Here is a 20,785-nt window from a genome sequence, read left to right on the forward strand (position 1 = left end):
CAAAATAGAATCTTTGGAATGTATACTTAATTACACCAATATTGATGGATCTATGCATAAGCTCAATTTACAAATTTCACGGTGGGCACTTTAACCTTTCACACAGGTGCTTTTATATCTGGAATATGCTGGGAATGCCCGTGGAGCCAAGGGCATGGTGGCCAGCAGGAAGCTGTCCCAGGCCATATGAGCTGAACGGTCAGTGGTCGAATGCTTAGCACCAGCAGATATACTCTATTTATATCTTGGTATTTGTTCATAATCCAAATTTAGAGATTTTCACTCTTTTTAATTTACTGATTTTAAAGGGAGGGGAAGGTAGAGAAAGAGAAATATCAATTTGTGTTCCATTTATTTATGCACTCATTGGCTGATTCTTGTATTTTCCTGAATGACAACTGAACCTACAACCTTAGCATATTGGGATGATCTAACCAACTAACCAACTAAGATACCATGCCAGAATCAGAGATTTTCATTTTTTTTCAATGTCTATTGAAAAAAATATTTTGATTGTATTTGCTCCACAAGGCAAGGGGTATGCTTGGAATAGACCCTTTGAGTTGGTTTATCTGAGGAGGCATAAAAGAGGGGGGAAAGTACGTCAGGGAGCCTGCCTCTCCCATCTATCCAGACCCCCACAGCTCAACCCTAGATGCATCAGCATCTACTGCATAAGAGACAGAGAGACTGACAAAATGGCTAATGTGGAACTGGTAGCCTTCCCTCTTCCAAGCTCACTAGTACTAACATTCACGGTAGATTGTTAGTCATAAAAGAGTTAAAGTACAGTTATCCCGCATTTTCAAAAAGAAAGAAGGAAACCAGCTAGCCTGTCTCCAGACGCAGGTTTTAACCTTCTCTATTTATGACGTCATGGTGAGAGCTTGGACTTTCCATCACTGGACCATCTACTGGAGGATCGCTTGAAGACAATTCAACACAGAAGGGATAAAAGAGCTATGGGAATGCATGAAGATTCCCATCTAACTACTGGAAAAGAATTTTGATGAAATGATAACTGGCTCAGTTGGCAGAAGAAACCACAATTCTAGCCCACATTCTATGACTCAGGATAAGAGTATGTAAGTAAATGTCAAATTCCTCTGTCAGTCCAGTTTTGAATAGTAACACTTGAGGTTCAAACCTTACTTATTGTGGATTTTCTTCTCTGCCTTTAACTTTAATAAATCATTTTTATATTTGAAAAGTCAGATATATTTTTAAAAGATCATGATAAAATAAGTAAATTATATAATCATGGGACATCAGAATAAAGGTGATAAATAAAAAGATGTACTGCAGAAGTTCAAGAGTAGAGAGAATAGAACAGTTCTTTCGGTTTGGTTGGTTTCTAACATAGGAGGGAAGGAAAACAGGTGTATTAAAATTACTTTTCTGTGAGGTAAAGATTTCTGTGAGTGGAAGAGATTAACGTTGGCTTCTTTCTCCCTGATCCATAGCAGTTTTTTCTTTTGTTGGCTTCTGAGGATGTGTGTAGTCTTCCACCAGGTAGAGGTGATACCTCAGGACCATGACCAGGACTGAGATGGCTGGAATCACCCAGCTGGCCCACCAGCTGGAATTAGATTCATGGTAGTAAAGAGCTATCTGAAGGCTTGGTTATCTTTCATCTGTCATCTGGATGAAGCTCCCCAATGATATCTCTTTTGGCCAAATCTCTAGCATTTGTAGAGTGCCCAAAATCCTCCAAGTTTTCAGTAGCATCACTTCCAGCTTTCTACCTGAAGACTTCTCCACCAGGATGTGCCTCCAAAAATCTAGTCAGATCATATACCTTGCAACGCAGGCTCAGACAGGTACTCTCGCTGTGGCTGTGCTTCTGGATCTCCTCCAGGGTGCAGACCTTGACAGCCTTGTGGGACCACCTGGCCACTGTGGAATGCAGCAATCTGCAGGCCCTGCGGACACACGCTGGGCCAGGCGGAGCACAGCGAGCATCCCCACAAAGCTGGGGCTGAGACTTCCCCACGTCTCAGCCCGACTTAAATCATTTTTTAATCAAGAGGGTGTTCTGCCAAGTCTCTCTGGTCTGCCCAGTCTACACTAGTCCCACTGTCTGTGCTCTAGATCGGTCGCTTGGCACAACTGTCTTTTAATTCAGGTCCTTTCCTCTGCCAATCTGCCACAACACCATTACCAAATCTGTGAACCTAATCATGGTTATCGAGTTACTTCCATACCCAGGAACCTACAGTGACTCTCAAACTCCTATTAAACCTCATCCTAACTTCCCAAGATTTTCTTACACTCACATGTTCTGTTCAAACCAACCACTCTGGACTGACTTGAAACCCACAGCCATTTCTCATGCTCTTTCCTGGGTTCAGAATGTGCCAATTCAAAATCCACTCAAACTTTAGGAACAGTTCATCACTCTTCTCTGTTCCCAACTACCATTACTTACTTGTCTGACCCACTGGGCAAAACCACTGGAGGTCAAAACTATGCCTTACCCTTTCTTTGTGTCCCCAAAGTTACCGTCACAGTAGAAGCTCAACATGAGTTGTTAAATAAAAGATGTGCTAAGCGGAGTTGTAAATTCTAGTCACTTGCAAGTAAGATGCTTCTATTTTTGTCATTTTTCCTACTCCTTATCCATCCCCATCTAAATTACCTATGACAAACCTGTACTTTACTAACAAGAGCCTTGGTTGAGAGCAATCATTCTTTCTCTGTAGAAAGATTCATGCAGAGAAAATACAGCAAAATTAACACACACTGATTTTTAAAACCTATCACCGTTGCCTCTCTACTGAACAGACCTTCTATTTTGCCTCTTGCTTTCCATTTCCCCACAAAAATCTGAACTATTTTCCTATACTCCCTCCTGTGCTCCTTCCTGAAATAATGACATTTCCAGAAACCAAATCCATTTGATTTAAGACTTTCAGTGTGAGCTGTGTTTCCTGTCAAATAGGAGACCTTAGGGCAATGAAGGGTAAGGAAGAATATGCAGAAAAAGCCTTTGAAATAATGAAGGAATTAAGGGCTTGAAATAATCTGGAAGGGATGAAATCGATTAGGGCAAACAGACAAATCGAATAGGAATGCCCCCCAACAGCAACAACAAAAACTCCTTCACAGAGGGTAATGCTATATGATGAATCCACTGTCCTTAAGGTCGGAGGTTCACCATACCTGCTTCCAGTCCCTGTAATGGTACAGCTGGATGCCTATTATCTCAATTGCACATTTCCACCACAATGACTCAAACAGAATGCAGTCTGGGATGAGGTTGGGTGACCACATTTAGAGAATCTATAAACAATAAGCAGTGGGGAGGGACACTGATTGGAAGGGAGAAAGAGAGAGGAAGAAGGAGAGGGTAAGAGGAGGAGAGGTAGGGAGAGTGAGGGAGGGAAGGAAAAAGGGAAAGAAGAAGAGAGAGAGACAGAGAGGTAGAGGAGGTCTAGGAGGAGAAAGGAGGGTGGGAAGCAGGAGAAAGTAAATTAAAAAACAAAGAAAGAGGGAGAGACAGACTGACAGGGAAGAGGAGACATACTGGAAGCCAGCAAGCTTCCAAAACCATTTTTAAAGCCAGAATAGAGAGCACTCAGAATGTGAGCCCTGAAGTTCAAAATTCCTGAGTTTGCAACTTGGCTCCCATCACTCTCTGTCTAAGCTCCACTTTCTTCTTATGTTAGTAACTTGGCCAAGGTCACAGAACTAGAAATTAATGAGGGGTAAGATTCCACTGAAGAGAGAGAGAAGGGGAGGAAGGAGAAAGAAATTCCACATTGACAAATTGAAGAAACTCTAAATGCCCCTCAAAGAACACAAAATACTAGGGAATATAAATCACTATTTATGATAAATATGCAAGTGAAAATTTAGAAAATCCAAGAGAATAAACTGAACAAACAAAAAAAAACTCTAAGAAACTTAGATAAGGTAGATTGTTACAAATAAAAATTAATAACTTTCCTACATGTAAACAGTAATCACAGAAATAATTATGAAAACAAGGTGCCACTGGGTATAAAAATAAAAGAATCAAAATATATATAAAATATCTAGGAGTAATCTCAATAAGAAATATGCAGGATCTGAGTAAAAAAACTAAATACTCTGTTGAGTGAAATAAGCATTGAATATATAAGTAAACATATCTTATTCTTGGGTAGAAGTTCTCAATTTTGTAATAATATATCAATGAATAAAAATATCAACAAAAATCATCCAAACTTGAAAAGCAATCTCAAATGTACCTCTAAGAAAAATATGCAAGGACTGCAAAGAAAATGCTGACAAAGGAACAGTGAATGGCCTTACAAGATACTAAGATTTACTATAAAACTACAGTGTTTAAGGTGGCATGGCTGTAGAATAGGATTAATGACACAAAGCTTTGGAAGAAAAGTGGGACTCCTACACACAGGATTATCCAGCATGGATAAACCTGGCATTTCAAATCAGTGGGAGAAGATGAGTTTTTGATTTTGGTTTTTGAAGAATGATGCTGGAACAAATAAGGAAAATATGTACTCTCTACCAGATTATACTAAAATAAATCACAGATAGATCTAAAATTTAAATGCCAAACACTGAATCATAAACTATCAGATGAAAATATCTTGGGCTATAGGAATTACGACACAAAAATTCAGAAGCCATCAAAGAAAAAACTGATGAAGTTGGTTGACTGATTATTTTTAAAGTCTTTACAGAAAAAATAATTAAACATGTACATAAACAAAGCAAAGACACATTGGGAAAAGCATTTGCCACAGATATGACAAAAACCTCCATTTCCTGAACAACACAGGACACTTGGGGCATCAAGAAGGAAGAAGTAGGCAGAGGCTTGGAAGTGTCCTTTCTAAGAAAAAAACCCCTCAGGAATAAAGAAGTGAAATAAAGCTCCATCTCACTAACTGTTAAAATTATCATTTTCTCCTATCTACTAGCAAACCATGTTAAAGTTAACAACATTCGGCACTGGAAGGGCCAACAGGCTCCTGGTCACAGTGGAGAAGACTTTTGTTGGAAGACAACCTGTAGATATCAATCCAAAGTGAAACGTGTTGCTTCAAGACTCTGAAATTTTCTCTTAAGGAAGCTATCCTGTGGAGATAATTATAGAAGAAGAAAAGCATATTTCCAGAATTTTTGTTAAGCCATTTTTGGTTTAAAAAGAAAGAAAAGAAAAACACCATGTTCAACTCTAACATGGAATTTTATATTCTTTCCATCTTATTTAGAAATTGTATTGCTTTTTGATACTAAAATGAGGTACCTACTAACAGATATATTATGGGTGGAAAAAGGAGGATGTAAGGATGCTGGTTTTTTTAAAGATTTTATTTACTTATCTTTAAAGAAAGAGAAGAGAGGGAGAAAGAAAGGAAGAGAAACATCAATGTGTGGTTGTCTCACATGCCTTCTGCTGGGGACCTGGCCCACAACCCGGGCATGTGCCCTGACTGGGAATAGAACCAGCAACCCTTTGGTTTGGAGGTGGGCACTCAAACCACTGAGCCACACCAGCCAGGGAAGGATATTGTTTTAAAATATGTTTAATAGAGTTTGATTATTACTTAATAAATGTGTTAATTATTTGTTACTACATACCACATTGCTCCAAAAGTCAGCAGCTTCAAACATCAAAGACTTATTTTCTTATATAGTTTCTGAGGGTCTGCAGCATCCTAGCTGGATGATTCTGGCTCTGGGTCTCAGGAAGTTGCAGACAAGCGTCAGGTGGGGCTGCAGTCACCTCCAGCTGGAGGATCCACATCCCAATTCACCTACATGGATGTCCACAGTCTCAGTTCCTCACTGACTATCGGCCAGACACCTCAGTTCCATCAACAGCCTAAAGGTCCTCACAACATGGCAGCTGGCTTCATCCAGAGCAAGTGATCCAATACAGAGAGAAAGAAAGTGCCTTGAACAAAAGCCACGGTCTTCATAATCTCATCTCCGAAGGGACGTACCATCACTTCTGCAGCACTCTGCCCTCGTCTAGAAGTGAGGCACTGCACCCTGCTGACACAAACAGGGAGGGAGTGACACCTGGACACAGGAGACGGGGGTCACTGGGGGCCATCTTGGCTGCTATCACCATATAAAACTCCTAATATGTGTACAGAGTCTAACTAGTTGTTTCTATAGATGTAGATACAAAAACTCACAGACAGCATGGGGACTGTAGATCCAGTTTGCGTGAATAGTCCTAGTTTACGCCTGTTGTCCTGGAACAACATTAGTATTTTACCTCAAGTGTCCCAGTTTGGATAATAAATTATACTCGGAATAGGACAATATCTGAAAGAATACACATAAAAAATTAACACTGTTTACCTCTAAGAAATAAGACTGAGAGGACTATTATGTTTGCTTAATAGACACTTACATGAAGTTTTAACATTTACAGCAAAAATGCATTATCTAAATAATTTTGAAAAGCAGAAAATTATACATTAGATGTCTAGATTATCTTTTGGAATAATACAAATTATCACATGGATTCCATTTCAGAGACAGTGATTGACACCAAAAGAAAAGCCTCTAGGGATTTCAGCACTGGAGAGAAGAGAAATATAAATGGGAATTAAGCAAGTGAACTATAACAGCTAAGTGGGAGAGCAAAAAGAAAAAATAAAAGAAAAAAAATAAAACTGGGATGAATCAGAGTTTTTATGCAGAGAGAAGAGATTAAAAAAAGTCTTCCCCATGACTTGAGTTCATGGCTTTCTCTACAGGATCCTTGAGAAGTAGGTGGTAACAGCCTTGGATACTAACAGTAGTAAAATACAGCATGATAATTCACCTTTACAGACTGAAACTTTACCATTTGAGATTATTTCTTCTGTGTTAAGACACTGCAGTCGCCTGAAGCCCTGAACATCAATGTTGGTCTCAATGCAAAGGAGCAGCCTGGCCCCGTGAGGAGCCCAGAGCCCTAGATCCCATGAGCCTTAGAGCCAGAGAGACGGTTTACCAACTGCATCACCCTGAGCAAGGTCCTTTATGCCCTTTTTGTTTCAGTTTGTCTTTTTCTTTTTTTAAAAGATTTTATTCATTTATCTTTAGAGGGGAAGGGAAGGAGAGAGGGAGAGAAATATCAATGTATGGTTGCCTCTCGTGCGTCCCCTGCTGGGAACTGGTCTGCAACCCAGGAATGTGCCCTGACTGGGAATTGAACTGTGATCCTCTGGTGTGCAGACCCGCACTCAATCCACTGAGCTACACCAGTCAGGGCCAGTTTTTCTACCAATAAAATAGAACTATTAAGATACTCTTTCAGCAAATGGTGTGGGAACACTGGATATTCACACACATAGAAACAAAATATATCTAGACACAAGTGTCACACCCTTTACACAAATCAACTCAAATGGGTCATAGACCTAAGTGTCAAATACAAAACTATAAAACTCCTAGAAGATGACATGAGAAAACTTAGACACCTTTGACTTTTTAGATACCACATCAAAGGAACAATCCATGCAAGAAATAATTGATCAGCTGGACTCCAGAAAGTCTGCAAAGACACAGCTGATAAAGAACTGTTCTCCAAAATATGTCAAGAACTCTTAAAATTTAATAAGAAAACAAACAACCCAATTTAAATATGCACAAAACCTGAACCTATAGTTGGAGACAGACTCCTTCTGGCTGTCAGAGGCGGGGAGGAAGAGGAGTGATGTGGGTGAAGGTGGTAAAAAGTTACTAACCTCTAGTATTAAAACAAATAAGTCCTGGGGATATAACATACAGCATGATGCCTACAGTGACACTTAATTCTACTGTACTGTATGATTAGGTAAGTTGCTAATAGATCTCAAAAGTCCTTAGCACAAGAAAGAAAACTTTGTAACTGTGCAGTAATGGAGATTAACTTAGTGTGATGATCATTTCCCAGTATATACAAACATCAAATTGTTATGTTGTACACCTGAAACTGATATGTTACATGTCAACTATTCTTCAATTCTTAAAAATGAGCCAAAGACCTTATAGACAGCTTACCAGATGGCACATAAGCATATGAAAAACGTGCCATATCATCTGTCATCAAGGAAATACAAATGAAAATGACAATGAGATACCACTACACCTCCATAGAATGGCCAAAATCCAGAACACTGACAACAACAAATGCTGGCAAAGACGTGGAGCTATAGAAACTCTCATTCATTGCTGGTGGAAATGCAAAATGGTACAGCCACTTTGAAAGACAGCGTGGTGGTTCTTATAAATTTAAACGTACTCTTACCCTACAACCCAGCAATCATACTCATTGGTATTTACCCAAAGGAGTTGAACACAAGTCCACACAAATGTTTACAACAGATTTATCATCATTGCCAAAACTTGGAAGCAACCAAGATGTCCTTCAGAAGGTGAATAGATAAACTGTGATACATTCACACAACGAAAGATTACTCAGTGTTAGAAGAAAAGGAGTTATGACAAGGCATAAGGAACATTAAAGGCATATTCCTGAGTGAATGAAGCCAATCTGTAAATGCTATATACTGTATGATTCCAACTAAATGGCATTTTGGAAAAGATGAAACTATGAAGACAGTAAAAAGATCAGGGGTTGCTAGGGCTGCAGGGAGAAGGAAGGGATGAATAGGCAGAGTATAAAGGATTTTAGGGCAATAAAATACTCCATATACAATAATGATGGATAAATGTCATGATACATTTGTTCAAACCCATAGGATGCACAACACCAAGAGTGAACCATAATGTAAACTATGGACTTTCAGTGACTACAATGTGACAGTGTTAGGTCCATCAATTGTAACAAATGTGCTGCTCTGCTGGAGAAGGCTGATAACCGGGGTAGCTATGCATGTGTAGGGGCAGAGAGTATTTAGGAAATCTCTGTACCTTCCTCTCAACTTCACTGTGGATCTAAAAACTGGTCTATAAAAATAAAGTCTCAGGAAAAAAAAAAAACAACAAACCCTGCCCTTGGGAACTTTTAAGAAGGAGGGGAAACATGAGCCTGGAAATGAAGGTGGCATTTGGAAGCCGAGGGCAGCCTTCAGCTGGAGTCCAGCACGGAAATGGCCACCTCTTTCACATGACCACAAGGAAGTACATTCTGCCAAGGGCCCCTACAGGGAGGTAATGGATCCTCCTCCAGGGCCTCCCAAAAAGAAATGCAGCCTGCTGAGACTCTGAGGTTAACCCACTGAGACCCATGCTGGGCTTCTCCCACGAAGAAACTTGTTAGATGTGTGTTGTGGGGGGGGGGGGTAAAAAGGAGGGAGAGAAGGGCTGCTATGATGATGTAAACACCTAAATTACTTAAGAGAAGGTCTGACACATAGTAGGCATCATTAAATGCTAGCTCTCACCATCACCTACCATCTACATGGCCTCAGACAAATAATTATAGCCAGTTTATTTGTAAAATAAGGACAATAATATCTGGCTCATAGAGTACTTGTGAATGTGAAATGATAACACAGTGTACAGCGCTAAAGCAGTGCCTGGCATACGGAAGACACAAAATAAATAACAACTACGCTACTGAAATGATCATCATTATTGTCCGAAAAGTGGAGCTGGTTTTATTTAAACTCCCGGATTCAACTGATACACTAAGCACGAAAGCATCTAGCATGGTGCTCTGACATAAGTGGTGCCCAATAGATGCTAATTAAATATGAACTTCATTTTCCATATTGCATCTCTATTTTAAAAGCCCAAAGAGAATGCTTTGAACTGCTTATAAGTTATAAATCCTGAAATCTGATACGCAAGATGCAATCCTCTGGCTTCTTTATAGGTTCTTTCCCTTTGTAACAGGATGTTCAGGGGGATTTTATGCTCGAATGATAGTTTAAGTCAGCGGCTGGAAACATAGATGCTAAGCACCGTCCCTTCTGAGTTGACAGAGAGCCACGGATACTAGACCAGCCTCCCAGCAGGGCTTGGTGGGGGTGGGGTCTGGTTAACAATCCAGTCCCACCACCATGACCAGCCCCCAGCTCCAGTCAACAAAAAGGGAAAATTGGGGGAAAGATGAACCTATTGAGAAGTGGGGATTCTTTCCTTCTCTGAGAAGAGGGTACCCAAAAAATCAGGACTGGGGGTACCTGGCCAGCACTTGTTGGTTTGCTTCCAAGCTTCCTGAGCAGGAAAAAAAGAGAAAGAAAGAATTTGCAGTAAAAGAGTGGCTCTAAATGGCTAGACAACGGTTGGAGACATTCATACTAAACCCTCAAAATAGGGGGTGGGGGTCTTAGATGCCTTTTTGTTGTGAGAAACCTTGACTGCCTTCTCAAGGTGGCAATGAACTGACCCACTTGAGCATTTTGCTATTGCTGGGGCCAAAGGGACCCTTTGAGAAACAGTGCACAGTGACTGCATTTTGAAAGGGTCCAAAACATGGCCAGGTGATAAGTGTTATAAAATGTGAGCGTTTTCTAGTCTCTTTTGGAATTACCGTCACAGTCAAAAAACAGAGACCAATGTGTACCAAGTACCCCATCTTTTAAGTTCAGGAAGTTGCCAGAAGTCAGAGCCTACCACCTCTCTATGGCCTGTCTAGCCAGTAGGAGACCAGAAAACCAGCCCCACCACCACACAGGTGATTCGTACTTGGGAAGGTCAGGCGAGTAGCCTTGGGAGTGCCATGTTTGTGGGTGAGGCTACTGCCTGTTCACCCCCACGGAGTCTGGAGACAAGTGCTTTCTTTTCCTGCTAACAAGGGGGCAAGAGAAGGTGGGGGAAGTTCAAAACCCATCACTTGTAAAGACTGAAAGGGTCTGCAATGAAGACAAATGGGCATTTTGTTCTTGGGTCATCAGCCGCACTGGCCCTGTGCTACTTAGAAAGGAGAACAGAAATGGAAAGAGATGGTGAGGTAGAGAGAGTGGGAGGTGAAAAGCCCCGTGGTGTGTCAAGGATGGTGTGTTTACTAGCATTCCGCCTCACAAGGCTGCCAGGCTGAGGAACCGGGACAATTTGCTGTTACAGGACAGGAACAGCCTGTCACAGTGCACCTGAGTAAGTGCAGTCACCAAGACGAAGGACTAGGAATATTCACGTCCTCTCTGCCCAAAGAAGAAGCAGCAGGTCCTCAAGGGGAAGAATGGGGCTCTGCGTCCGAGATACTTCACACTTCCACTCAGAGCTGCTGGAGGTTCAGATGGCGCTGAAGTTTTAAAATCAAGAAAAGTGAGCTAAATACCAGAATGAGTAAGACTGTCCCAATAATCAAGGTGGATGCCAACTGACAACATCTGCCAACCTGACCAGAGATCCATTAGAGTCAGCAAACTGGAGTAGCAGGGGAAGGGGAGAGACTTGATAGGCAGAGTTGGAGCGGTTACTAGGGAAAACACATGTGCTCTCACCCCAACCCACAGTGCTGGAGTCCTGTTTCCTGCCCTCCCTTCCTGGTGAGCTCCTTCCTGCCCCTTCTCTTCACTGTGGCGTGGCAGGCGAGCTGGTTGAGTGGAGGTCTGTTGCTTAACAAAGTCAGCAATCCCCGTCCAAGCTGGCCTGCCTTAGGTCCCTTTCATTCCATTGGTAATTGAGCTTTGCTTTTCCCCCATGGACTCACGTAACTTTTAGCAGTGTTTTCAAGGGATTTCGCTTTCTAACAGTTCACGTGTTGCATAGGTTAAACAGAGTCAAAAGATATTACACCACTAGACTGTACAAAGGCCTCCAGCCTCACTAGCACGATGTGGGCCGAACTCTGAAAGGATCGGAGGTACTATGTGACTCCTTGGACTACACCCAAGGCACATGTACAAGCTAAATCCTGAAAGTGAAGTTAAACTTTGGCCTGTGTTTCCACCATAAAAAAGGAGTTGAGAGACTTTGTGGAGACTCTAACTGCTCCTGTAAATAATATGTGCCATCGTGTGCATATATTTTCTGCCAGGGACGGCCTTGTCCTCCTAGCGAACCGCAGCTAGCAGCGGTGCCTGGCACAGAGAAGGCACTGAACAGATGCTGGTTAAACAAAGGGATGAATGGAGGAGTGAATGGGTAGTGAGTACGTATGGTATGGAGTCTCAACACTAGGCAATAAAGGGAACTACCTCTGAAAGCTGTCTGCAGGCCTTTCAGACATTCTAGTGGTTTTATTCACATAACAAATACTTACTAGACACTGAGTAAGACCATGATGAGAGACCTAAACCAGATGCAGGGAGGAGAAGGACACGGGGTAGAGATGACAGGTCAATGTCAGCACAACGGCCCACATTCCACCTCCCCAAACCAACTCCCCAAAATACCATCACTGGATTTTTGTGCCTTTTTACCTCACCCTCACCCTCCACCTAAGTCAATATGATCTGCTCCAGACTCAAGCCTAAGACTTTTAACTACAGTAAAGAGGAAAATAACACTTAAAATAACAAAGTCAGAAAATACAATTGTCTTCTATAAGACAGTTTGCTTTTTCCCTTTGAAATCTCTACCTATGGTGAAGCAAAAGTTCATTTTTCTTTTTTTTTAATTCCAGTTTATTTAACTACTGAAGTTCTAAAAAAATGATGCAAGCGGCCCCATAAAGACATTGCTTTTTAAACATAGATTAAACACTGTGCTCATGGAGAGGATGACTGTGACAGATGAAGGCACGCATTCAGCTGCACTGAGTAAATCCCCAAAGCTAGGTCTCCTCGGTGCTCAGTGACAGGACACGGCCAGTGTACAGATCCAGTTGTATATGATTCTTTCTTAGTTGCTTTGGCCTCTTGAAAATTCCCTAAATGGAGCCAGGATTGAATGGAGCAGGGGAGAGCAAGAAGGGGGACAACTGTAACTGAACAATAAACACAATTCCCTAAGGCAAATTTCATCACTTGATGTTAACAATCACTGTGTATCTGCTATGCACATGATAGTCACTGTTCACAATGCAATGGAGCAGACCTCAAATTTGCCCTTAGCCAAAGTCCAGGATTTTCTAGGAACTACCAAAGAAGCCAGTTTTAAGAAGTGATGGGGGAAAAAAACTATCAAGAAACTACTTTTAGAAACTTATACTAAGAAAACAACCAGATACATATATACACAAAGATGTTCATCACATGGTTATTTATAAAGGCGAGAAACTGCAATAATATGAATACCCAGTAACAGTGGATTACTTAAGTTACTAACCATCATAACAAAAGAAAGCCTTGCCGCCATTAAAAAGAGATAATGTAGACCTAAATACACTGTTACCAGAAAAATATCCACAATGTACTGTCCAATTCACTATATTTTTGCTTTATACACATACACGCAGAGGCATAGATTAGTCTGGAAGAAAACAGACCAAACTATTAGCGACGTTTGTCTCTAGATGATTAAATGTCAGTCCTTTTTACAAATGAAAACAGTATCGTTCTTGTTATTTAAATGCCAACTTTGAGAAAGTGGAGTTCTTTAAAGAAGCCTTTTTATTTCCCATGTTTAGTATTTACTAAATATGTATGGGGAAATTTTTAAAAATCTAAATGTAAGTTTCAATACCCTTTTAAAGGATCTTTTTTGAAGAAAGTTATTTGTTCCAATATTGCAACATTTTTAACTCACTGTAAATATTATTTTCCAAAATGAAAACCATGAAGCTATTTTACCATAAACTTGAAAGCTAAAATTACTTAACTATATGAGAAAATGCTGAAGATATAACACTGCATGAATAAAAGAGGATAGAAAACTAAATATACAAAATATAAACAATTTAGTAATACATAAACATATGCCAGTAAGTCTGCACAAAAGACACAGTGTTTGCAATAAATACTTTGGATGGCTGAAACTACGAGTGTTTTTTTCCTCCTTTTTACTACATTTACAATGTTTTCTAGAGTACCTATTACTTCCAAAATCAGAAAATAATAAACACTATAAGTTGTTTAAATAAGCATGGGGACATAAAATCTTGTATATATTTATTGCATCAATAATTGGAGCAGGTACTTTGTTTTTGGCTTTGTTATGTTTTTAAAGTGCTTTCTCATTATACTCATTTGGAAATCTCTGGTAGTGGAGTCTGTTACTTAAGCCCTGAATAATGAAGAATGCATAACTCTGAATTCACTTCAGCTTCTTCCTGGCACCTAATTAAAAGAGTGACGCAGCTCTCGCGGCCTTGGCTACTTTCCTCTCACACAATGCCACAGCTCCCAGACGGTCTAACAGAAAGGGGGAAAAAATCAATAGCTTAGAAAGTCAGCATAATTATCCGAAACAAACTACAAACCTCGGAGCACCACATTACCCAATTCCTTCCTGACTTAATTAATGACACCAGACGAGACTAAATTTTATCAAATTGGGAACCATGTCCTACTCTCATCACTCTGTCCCAACACCTAACTGGCACATGACAGGCACAGTGAATGTGGGCACAGGAATGAATAAACAGGTGATTTATGGCTGGGCTCTGCCATCTTCCTCCAAATACTGCTGCCGTTTTATGACATCCTTGGTGCTGACACTGTGGAAGCCAACGGCGGTGAGGTCACATTTCACTGTGATATGTTCCATTACTGACGCAAGTAATAGGCCGGGGGTAGGTCCCAGGAAGCAGCTCTGCTCATCATTATGGCTTCATAATTAGCAATTATTCAGCACCCAGTCCTCTCAAGGTAAGTAATGCCACTCACAGCTAAGGCTTAGGAAGGCCAAACAATTTTTTCCAGTTAAAAAAGTTAATAATCGAGAGAACCAGGATCAAAACCTGATGCTCTGAGGCCAGAAAGTCCAGACTCTTTTTGTGTGGGAACCAGCATCCTGGACTCTCATTAGTCAGGTGCAGATGGCTACGGATTCTAGACCAATTATCTCCCTTAATTCTCATCATGACCCCACGAAGTGGGTTACATCGTATTATTTTTCAGGTGACAAAATGAAACAGAGAGGTTAAGCAGCTTGCCCAAGGTCACACAGCTCCCAATAGAGACAACATGGAATGAAAAACTACAAAGTATTACTAATCGATGTTTATCAACTCCATCATAAGAAATTGCATTAATGACATTCAGTCAGCATCGCTTCCGAGATGACTCGCTACTCTGTCAGAAGACAAACTGGCCACGCTCCACACTAACATATATAATCATTCGATTGATCCAACTACCCTCCAAAATGAAGAGAGTAAGGGGGCTCCCAAGGCTGCAAAACACCACTCTCATTTGCAAGGCAAAGGGCAAAGGTACAGATGCATTTAAATATTTTAAAGTTACAATCAAATCAACAAACACAAAATGTGTTCCATCCCCCTATCCTTTTCCAGGGACAGATGTACCTGCATGACGAACCTCAAATTCAAAACTCTTATTTAGGCTTCTCAGACTCCAAGATGTTTGGTATTAGACATGGCAACACAGGGAGAGAATCCCCCCAAGTGTACATGGGACCCCCTCGATCCCATATCCAAGCTCCTTCCACAGCCTCCTTTTCCCACAAAGAGCTGTTCCTTGGCCGTCCCCTGAGCCTAGGAGTGCACACAGCAGAGGGACAAGCCACCCTCAGGACGGGGAACAGGGGAAATGCCCCATGTAGGCAGACAGGCTATGAAAGTGGTCTCGGGTCATTTGGGCAGGGAATTCCAGAGTCTACAAAGGTGCCACTGATGCCCTGCCCGCTGAAAGAAGGGTTGACACCACAGGAGGAGCACAGGAGGAGCAGCGCATGGGCTCCTCTGGCCAGGGCCTATGGAGGCCACTGATGAGACGTCAACCCAGTTCTCACACAAGCTTTCCACAGAGACAGCTGCTTCTAGAAAATCCCTCAAAGCGCATCCCCTCTGCCTACCCTTCCCTAACCAAGACCTGGGTCAAAGCAGTTACAGCTTATACTTTCCAAATTTGACTTTCCATGACCTGCTATTTTTCTGGGTTTTTAAAATCCTGTCAACTGGGTTGGTTTTGTTTCTCTGAAGCAGTGGTTCTCAGCCAGGACCAATTTTGTCCCCTGCCAGGAGACATTTTGATAAGTCTGAAGACATACATGTTTGTTTCCTTCAGGGGACAGAGGCCATGGGTGTTGCCGAACATCCTACAATGTACAGAACAGCCCTTTACAATGAAGAACTATCCAACTCGAAATGTGAGTAGTGCTGAGACTTAGTAGTGCTGAGACTAGGGAATGCTGCTCTGAAGCAAGAGCTCTTAAAACAGAGAGGATGCCACTGCCTCCTTTGGGTCCCACAGGGCCAAGCGGGGAGCTGGGCCTCAGCAAGCATTTGCCGACTGACCGACTGACTGGCTATCTGACCACACCTTCCTAAAACATTTGTTCACCCAGTAATTCAACAAAAATTCAGTGAGCCGGACACCGTGCTCAGCTCAGGGAATGCAAATATGAACGAATCAGCAGAAAAGGCAGGCAAAACAGTACATTTAACATGGCATGAAAAATGCACCTGTCACTAGCCGATATTAGATATTTATGTATTTTTCTGTTCATTATGCCTCCCCTCATTAGCCAATAAACTTCAAGAAAGTAAGAATTCTGTTAAGTTAGCTATTATAGTTCCAGTGTCTTCTACAGTAATGGTGGTAGACACATAGTTGTGGATATTTTGGACAAATGATAGAAATGCAAAAATCTGTACAAAGTATTAAAAGCTAAAAAGCCAGGAGAAGCTACTAACACAGCATGAGAAGGAAGGAAGGAGTAACGGACGCTGTCTCGAGCAAAGCTAATGAAAATTAAGCTCCGGTTACATGCCAGAAACGGTTCTAAGCATTTTCAACACATTATGTATTCAAATGCTCACAACAATCCCACGAGACGCTCACGACCACAAGAAGTTGAGGAAACAGACAATGACAGCTGACTTGCTGAAAAACACAGCACATGGTGGAATCAGGATTTGAGCATGTCGCCAAGTTTGCGCTTGACCACGACACTGCGTGGTCAAAAAAAGGAGTAAGAATCAGCTAGGTGAAGAGCAGTGGGTGTGGCCTGGAAGGAAGACATTCCAGGAAGAGAGAATGACCCAAGAAAAATCAGGGCAGCCTGCCTTATTTCAGGCACCATAACCTTTACCCAAATTACCAAAGCCTAAAGAGGAAAACGGTTGAAAGATGATGCTGGAGAAGTAATCATGGCCAGATCATAAGAGATAACACACAGCAATGTTTCATTTATCCAAGATTTCCAGGGAAGGAGCATGAGGCTTTGAATCTAACTCTGGGTTAGAAAGCCAACCCCACCATTTCCTTAAAGGATCTCATTGAGCTTCCCTTTCCTTATCTGTCAAACAAAGAACATACAAATATCTACTTTATTAAGTAGCTGTGGGGGGAAAAGATAACAAATATAAGAACTAAGAACCAGGTCTTGTACATTTTGTGTCCCACAAATATGAATGATTTATTTTTGTTCCTGTGGTGGCTGTTCATGGAGTTTTTTCACATTTGTAAATCCGCAACATAACTGAAGCTTGTTTTCTCAATCACTACCACTTGGTAAACCATCTTTTTCCTAGTGAATTCCACAAGTCCCCCAACTCAGCTAAGAGAAAACTGACGTCCCGGATATATAGATCGCTGCGCCTATGTCTCATTCCCTCCACCTCCAGTGCCCTCTGCAGCCACCAGGGCAACTGTGGAAACACCTGAAGCTTCTGATATGCATAGATTCAAAAATAGGGACAGAAAAAAAAGCCATATACAGTTTGAACTGCTAAAAGTAGTGTTTCATTTAGAGTCTGGGAAAGGAAGAGGAACAGGGATGCTCAAAGTAATAGCCACCACCCACTCTATTTTACTGGGTGCCAGTATTTTGGTGTGTTACCCGGTCCCCAAATCCACAAATAACAGTGATGTGTCATCTCTGCTGAGAGCTGGCACACAGCCATTGTCCTTGGATACTTGATGTTTGTTCATTTCACTCTTTTTTTTTTTAGTGTAGTAATGTATTTAATGGGTTACTATAGTGCCTGGTATAAAGTAAGGGATTGGTTATTTTTTGCTGTTGCTTCTATACCTTTTTTATTAAATTCACTGGGGCGACATTGGTTAATAAAATTACATAGGTTTCAAGTGCGCAATTCTATAATACGTCATCTGTATATTGCACTGTGTTTACCACCCAAATTCGAACCTTCTCCCCTCACCATATATGTTACCCCATTTACCCAAAGCCACATCTTAAACTCATTCAGAGATTGTTACCTGGGAGTTCTGGCTAAGATGGAGGCGTAGGTAGATACGCTTTGCCGCCTTGCACAACCAAAAGAAGGACAACAACAAATTTATAAACAAAAACTAACAAGGACTTTCAAAAAATGGAACTATATGGAACTCTAACAACCAAGGAGTTAAAGAAGCAACATTCATCCAGACCGGTAGGAGGGACAGAGATGGGCAGCCGGAGTAGACAGCACGTACCTCAAGGTGGTGGCTGGAGGACTGGGAAGTCTGACATTCATGTGCGGATAAACAGGGAAGAACAACTGGGGAGTGGGACAGATTGTGTAACCCAGGGCCTGAGCTTGGGGAAATAAAGCCTCAAACCTCTGATTGAAAAAACCTGTGAGGGTTGAGGCAGCAGCAGGAGAAAAGCGGAAGTGACTGAAAATTAGCAGAGAGCAGAGCAAGCACCATTGTTCCCTCTTGGACCCTGCACCAAATACAGCATCACAACATAGCAACGTGGATTGCTCTGCCCTGGTGAACACCTAGGGCTCTGCCCCTCACTACATAACAGGTGCGTCAAGACCAAAAAAAGTGGCCCAAATGAAAGAATGGATCAAAGCTCCAGAAAAAATACAACCAAGTGACAGAGAGATATCCAACCTATCAGATGCACAGTTCAAAACACTGGTAATCAGGATGCTCATAGAATTGGTTGAATTTGGTAGCAAATTAGATGAAAAAATGAAGGCTATACTGAAATAAAGGAAAATTTACAGGGAACCAACATTGAGGGAAGGAAACCAGGACTCAAATCAATGGCTTGGAGCAGAAGGAAGAAATAAACATTCAACCAGAAGAGAATGAAAAACAAGAATTTTAAAAAATGGGAAGATTCTTAGGAACCTCTGGGACAACTTGAAACATTCCAACATCTGCATCACAGGGGTGCCAGGAGCAGAAGAGGAAGAACAAGAAATTGAAAACTTACTTGAAACCATAATGAAAGAAAACATCCCCAACCTGGTGAAGAAAATAGATTTCTAGGAAGTCCAGGAAGGTCAGAGAGTCTCAAAAAAGTTGGACCCAAGGAAGCACACACAAAAGTACACCATAATTACATCCAAGATTAAAGATAAGGAAAGAATCTTAAAAGCAGCAAGAGAAAAGGAGACAGTTACCTACAAAGGAGTTCCCTCCTTTGAAGGGAAATCCTTTCAGCTGATTTCTCAGAAGAAACCTTGTAGGCAAGAAGGGGCTGAAGAGAAGTATTTTAAGTCATGAAAAGCAAGGATCTATATCCAAGATTGCTCTATCCAGCAAAGCTATTACTTAGAATGGAAGGGCAGATAAAGCACTTCTCAGATAGGTCAAGTTCAAGGAGTTCATCATCACTGAGCCCTTATTATCTGAAATGTTAAAAGGGTTTATCTAAGAAAAAGAAAATAAAAAATATGAACAGTAAAATGACAACAAATTCACAACTATCAATAACTGAACCTAAAAAAAAATAAACAAACAAAACCAAACAAACTAAGCAAACAACTAGAAAAGGGACAGATTCACAGAAATAAAGATCCATGGAGGGTTGCCAGCAGGGAGGTGGTGGAGGGACAATGGTGGAAAAATACAGGGAATAAGAAGCATAAATGGTAGGCACAAAACAGATAGGGGGAGGTTAAGAATAGCATAGGAAATGGAGAAGCCAAAGAACTTATATATATGACCCATGGACATGAACTAAGGTGGGGGAATGAAGGTGGGAGGAGGTATACAGAGCAGAGGTATACAAAGGAGAAAAAGTGGGACAACTGTAATAGCATAATCAATAAAATATATTTTAAAAACAATTATAAAAAAAACACAAAAGAGACTGTCACCTGGCTTCCACGTACCTTCCAATCTACCTTTCTACTATGTTGTTCTCTGTGGGCTACTCACTAACTCTGCCTACTCGCAGCACACCAGGCATTTCCAAACCTCCCTGCTTGGGCCTTTGCTTTGTCTCTGCCTGGAGCATCTTTCTGCCCTCACCTCCTACTACTGGCCCATCGTACCATGCTTCAAGGCTTAGTACAAGCACCACCTCCTCTCTAATTTCCCTCTTTTCGATAGAATTAAATGCCATATTCCACAAACTTTCCCAGTACTCTGCTTGTGTTTCTGTTGTTATAACTACCATATAGTATCCAGACATATGTGGTGAGCATCATTCTAGGCGCTTTCTGTATGCTCCCATGTAGTTTTCACGACAGATGTGTATGCCATGATTACACCACCCATTTTACCCATGGGGAAACTGAAGCTCTGAGATCAACTCACCAACAATCACATGATGCGAGAAAGGGGTACACCCAGAATTCCAACCACGTTCTGACAGCTCCTGAATCCCTCAGCCTTACACTCAGCCCTGCTGCCTCTCTTCGATTGCCCCATTTCCAGCTGGTTAGTTAACTGAATACATGCAGGCCCGTCCCATGGGTTTATAGCAAATTCCTTGATGACAGGGACCAGGGCATGTTCATCTTTATAAATATATAATGTATTCACTTACACAAGGTTCTAAGGAGAATAAAATGAGACAATACATTTAAAACACTTAGTATAGTGCAATGCAAATAATAAGTACCAAATTATTCATTGGTTTTATTGTTGTTGTCATTGTTACCATGTCAGGTGCCAAGAAT

At 41.3% G+C, this 20,785-nt stretch overlaps 1 protein-coding gene and 1 pseudogene across 1 annotated transcript in view; both read right to left on the reverse strand.

The window, feature by feature from the left end:
• The window catches only part of ST8SIA1 (ST8 alpha-N-acetyl-neuraminide alpha-2,8-sialyltransferase 1), a 135,215-nt gene that overhangs the window by 109,547 nt on the left and 4,883 nt on the right, over positions 1-20,785 (reverse strand). The gene's annotated exons all lie outside the window — the stretch shown is intronic.
• On the reverse strand, positions 1,432-20,226 carry LOC119049050 (cytochrome b5-like; annotated as a pseudogene).

The sequence above is a fragment of the Artibeus jamaicensis genome, unplaced genomic scaffold, assembly GCF_021234435.1.
Source record: "Artibeus jamaicensis isolate MK-2021 breed Jamaican fruit bat unplaced genomic scaffold, CSHL_Jam_final contig_233, whole genome shotgun sequence".
Lineage (NCBI taxonomy): Eukaryota > Metazoa > Chordata > Mammalia > Chiroptera > Phyllostomidae > Artibeus > Artibeus jamaicensis.